The sequence below is a fragment of the Crassostrea angulata genome, chromosome 8, assembly GCF_025612915.1.
Source record: "Crassostrea angulata isolate pt1a10 chromosome 8, ASM2561291v2, whole genome shotgun sequence".
In the NCBI taxonomy this organism is placed as follows: Eukaryota; Metazoa; Mollusca; class Bivalvia; order Ostreida; family Ostreidae; genus Magallana; species Magallana angulata.
In genome coordinates, this window is record NC_069118.1 from 49240222 (window position 1) to 49245291 (window position 5070).

Consider the following 5070-nt stretch of genomic DNA (forward strand, 5'->3'; position numbering starts at 1 on the left):
GTTATTTTTTTCATTTTAATATATATACATGTATAGATATACCGGTATTTATCGATTTTCAAAAATGATAGAATAATTGAGTACAATTTACGACGTCTATTTAAATTGTAATAAACATGATTTTGGGGAGAGGGGGTTAAATGGTTACAATACTCCCTTAACTAAAATCATAACTCATACAAATCAGAGCTGCTAGCATTTAGGGGTGTTTCTGATATAAATATCCCTTATCAAACTCAAACACTCTTGCGTGTATGCTGTGGTTATTCGTATCGGCTAAGTTACTAGATACTTGGCTGCATAATGATTTGTTTTCATTTTTGACGTCTCTCGAATACAAATATCAAAAATGTTTGAATGAAATGTATTCAATTTTTGTGCAATTTTTTTTTAATCAAAACTTAAGATCTTTAATCGAAATACAAAACCACTTACAATGCATGTTATTTCCCCGCTAGTGATTATTTGTGTACAAGGTTGAGTTCATATGAATGGATAAAGGATAAGATCATATTGTTTTTTTGCAAATTTGCCAACATGAACAATATTGATTGATTATTAACCAATGAAAATTTGTACTTGTTGATTAGCTTGTTAACAGGTCGATATTTTCATAACTGTATATAAGAAATATAGTTTGTGAAATGCTATTTGAAGTAATTTTACAACATGAGAGTATTTTCGACCATATCAAAAATATCAGTCTGTATCGGGGCAGGTGTGATTACTTCGAAGGAATTTCAATCTAGTATTTTTCGACGAAATGTAGATATGGATAACCTTGTACCTGATTTGGAACCTTTGTTCATCAAAAACATTCCGTTGTTACAATGTATGATTAGCTGTGTGGAATTGCCTTCATGTCTGTCGGTGTATGCTTCAGAGCTTGGAGGAACTTGTAAAGGATACCGGTTCTCACATCGTCATAAAACAGGGCTGAATTTTCGACACGTCGAAGGAGAAATATATTATTTCAAAGGTTGGTTTTCTAGATAAAGTCTTTTAAATAAGAAAGAAAAATGAATTTTTTTTCTTGAAATCATTTTTTTTTTCAATAATATATTTACATTTATATTAATCATTTTAAATATAGACAGGAGAACGTTTTAAATAACATTTCATTTATATTTTCACATTTATATAAATTGTTAAAGTATACATTTACAACAATAAGAAATTTAAGGTAACTTTAAGGAAACTTCGATCAACATGCTTGTTTTATCACCCTTGTCGCCTAAACAAGCCGTGGACAAATTTCTCTGATACATTCTGTCATTTTCGTAAATTTACAGATACATGTACGAATGTTTAAGTGTGTCTTAAAAAAGAATCGATATTCAAAGAACTTTTAATAAAGGAACATTTTGCTGTGTGTAAATCATTTAAATTTTATGATATCTGACTCATTGCTAATTTGGATTACAATTCATTTTCTTTTAAAACCTTTTTATTTATGTAAATTTATTTTTGATCTTTTATTAATAAATTCATGTAAATCAATAGTTTAATTAATTTAAACTTCAATAATTGTAAGGGTTGAATTTTATTATACCAAATTCAAAGTCTGCCAGTAGTGTTTTTCTCTTAGAGAACCATTTACGTATAATCTGCACAGGCAACAAACGAGATACGTTCGAACGAGTCGGACGTACTGTATATAGGAAAATATTCGCCACATTTTATTTCACCCTTTTAATAAGTGGTCTAATAAGATTTGGCGAAATCCAATTTCTTTTTACACGATTTAGTGTGGGGGAATTCAAGAATCCGTTAGCAAGTGAGGGAGGGCAAAAATAATCCTGTATAAAATATTTCTTGTATTAACCTGTATTTTAAGTTGTCTTATATTCAATATTTTACCCCCAGTGGAAAAAAGTTTAAAAATATAAGAGCAAATCTAGTTTTTGCTATACAAAATAATGTTAATCTATATTTTTATAATGTTATTACCATAAAAAGGCTGGGTTATATCTTTGCAGAACATGAGTGTACAACACCTGGTTACGCCTAAAACCCCACACATCTGTATTGTTATAAGTACCATACTGTAAAGAAACCGGCTGAGAATGCAAGCACTGAATGCAGTCGAGAAGATTCAAGAAGTCATCTGTTTCTAGTGGACTCGGATAATGCATTTTTATTCCTACAAAAAATACTTGGTATAAATAAACAAAACAAAGTTATGACAGTCAAAACTTTCATTCATTCCTAGTAATATAAGGTTAAATGTTCAAGGATACATTTTCAAAATCCTGTATTTACAATTTTACGGCATCTTTTGTGCTGTAATGATATTTTTGAGAGAGCATCTAGTATGGGAGCCGAAATGGTAACCTAGACGTCAATACAAATTTTTTTTTTTTTTTATAAAGGTACTGAAATACGAAATGGACCAGCTTAAAACAAAATCAACAGACTCTTTTGGAAAACAAACAAACCCGGATGTAAAACAAACGATCACGGTTGCAAAACAAACAGTCACTCACTGAATGAACCCTAGATAGCGTGCAAAGAGGTACAAGGAGAAATTGTACACTGGAGAATCCCTCTCCCTAACTTTTTTTCAAAGCATGTAAAAACTGACAGCGAATATGATGAAATTAATAGTGAGATTTAAGTTATAGGTAAATGCATACCAGCGACGCCCCCTACCCATCGAACGGAGTAGCTATAGGTTTTTCTTGATTGGCGATTAATTTTTTTATGGCTTGTCAAGATTTTTATGATGAATCTGCTTCCTTTAAAAAAAAACCCGATTCCACGTGACTGTATTTTGAAATTATTTGATGTACGTGATTATGTAAGTAATGATACAAGCAAAATGATACAAATGATTAAAATAATTAGTTATTCCATTGTAAAACAACAGTTCTTTTTCCTATTTCAATTCTTGCAACGATTTCTCAAAGGTACATTTTTCTCTTGGAGAAAATTAAACGCACCCTAATTCGTGGGTACGTTTCCTCAGGTTTGCGTTTTCATCAGGGCTCGATTTTCTCTAATAGCTCTATGTACACCATCCACCATTAAATCAGTGAATGACAGTTGGTTATGCACCGCTGATTGTTTGTTTTGCCTTGGTGGCTGTTGAATTTGTGAAAGAGTCTGTTCAATTTGTTTTAGCTAGTCTGTTTCATATTATAAATATCATGTTTTTAAATATTAGTTGTTTGTTTTGCTTAAACGTCTTGTTTTCACTCGTTCCGCCGCCCATAAACTTTAGATCAAGTTTTAAAAATGTACTGTATGAATTGACTTTAATGTATTCTACTAGAATGTGAATGTTTTGTTTTTAAGGTCTTCCGTTTCCAACGGAAGACCTTATAGTTTTCGTACGATTTCTTCTTCTTATTATTTTTTTTCCACAAATTTTGTGCACGAGATTTCTCGAAAACTATTCGACCGATTTCAACCATTTTTTCAGAGAAGATGAGTCTTGATGTGAACTTCATACGTTTTTGAGATTTTTCCTGTCGGCACTTCCGGTACCGATTTATCGGCCATTTTGTACATTTTCATGACCTATTTTGTGCAGAGCTGATCTCAGAAACTATCAAAGATATGAATATGAAATTTTTAGGATAGGTAGTCTATAGTTTGAAGTTGTGCACTATTATGTTGTTTTACGCCACTGGCGCTATTTCTTGGAGCTCGCCTTGGCACGAAAATTGGGTACGAATTTTTATTCAAAATTTTCATACGTTTTGAGCTGTATCTTTTTATCAGTTGATATTTGGTTAAGATATATATAACAAAAGTGGTAGATAATCATAAGTTCTTTGCAACGAAATCAAGAAAAAGGGGCTGGCCCCTTTTTTTAGGGGCCAAGACACTCGTAAACTCTATTACAAATAACTTAAAAACGATAAAGATTTTGTAATGCATTATAGAAGCAAAGTTGTTGATCGTACCAATATCTATTAGAAAAGATTATTTCCACGTCCCTTTATTACGTAATACGGGATTTTTAGGGGCCAGAGTACTTAAACTTTAACGCAATATATCTAGAGAAGTAGACATATTTTGTTGATAATATCAATATCTATTAGAAAAATTCATTGCCACGCCCCTTTATGACGTAATAAAAGATTTTAGGGACCAAAGTACTTAAACTTTGACGCAATATATCGTTAGACATCATAGAAGAGAACATGTTTGCATTTATGATTTAAATCGATTCCACTTATCAAAACACGAATTTTTGTCCCCATAAAGGATCTAAAGGGCTGGCCCCTAAAATATTCAATCATTTGTATCTCAAAAATGATCAAAAATGATTAACAATTTTAGATGGGTGTAAGAAAATGGGTGAAGTTATATCAATTATTCATGGTATGATTTAAAACAGAAATCGCAAGGAAGACCTACTCGTTACTCGTAACGAGATCGTATCTAGTTTAACAATCTAATTGTATAGTTACTGACTTTGTTTTCTTTAATGGCTAGAATGTTTTACTTTCTAGACATCTATCCGGGGAGAATATACCTACAAGGAAAGAGACGAAGCGAAACGTTGCCATTCCTTGACGACTTTGGAAATATATTGACAGTATTTAATTGGACTGAAGGAGAACCCAAATCAACTGTTGGCACCTTCTACATCAGAACAGCAAGTAGATTTACAACGTCCATGGAAACTGCATATGGCAACTGGAGAAGATACTTCATTTGCTTCATCATGTAGACGTTATTTTTTTTATTAAAATCCGGATCTATTAAGAAAATAAAAGAACATTTTAAGCAGCATTTATTTTTGTTTTTTTTTTGTTTTTTAGAAAAGGAAGGTTAACATTTGTTTTATATAACTGATAATATTTTTATGTCTTGATTAAACGAAACAGTAGTTTTGCATATTACCTTTTTAAATTCTTTTTTTCCAACCGGAGCAAAATACACGTACTTTTTTTCCCCTTCGTTTCACTTTCCAGAGAGACTAAGGTTCGGTTTATGTATTTTTTATATTGAAATATTACATGAAGTACGAAAATATCAATATATCTACATGCATATATATTTGTTTATAGTTATCATACTGATAACATCTTTGAAAAAAATATTGATGTCATACAA

At 31.3% G+C, this 5070-nt stretch overlaps 1 pseudogene; it reads left to right on the forward strand.

Annotated features, from left to right (window-relative positions):
* The first annotated feature begins 568 nt into the window (after window positions 1-568).
* Window positions 569-4743, forward strand: LOC128159690 (uncharacterized; annotated as a pseudogene).
* Window positions 4744-5070: the final 327 nt, after the last annotated feature.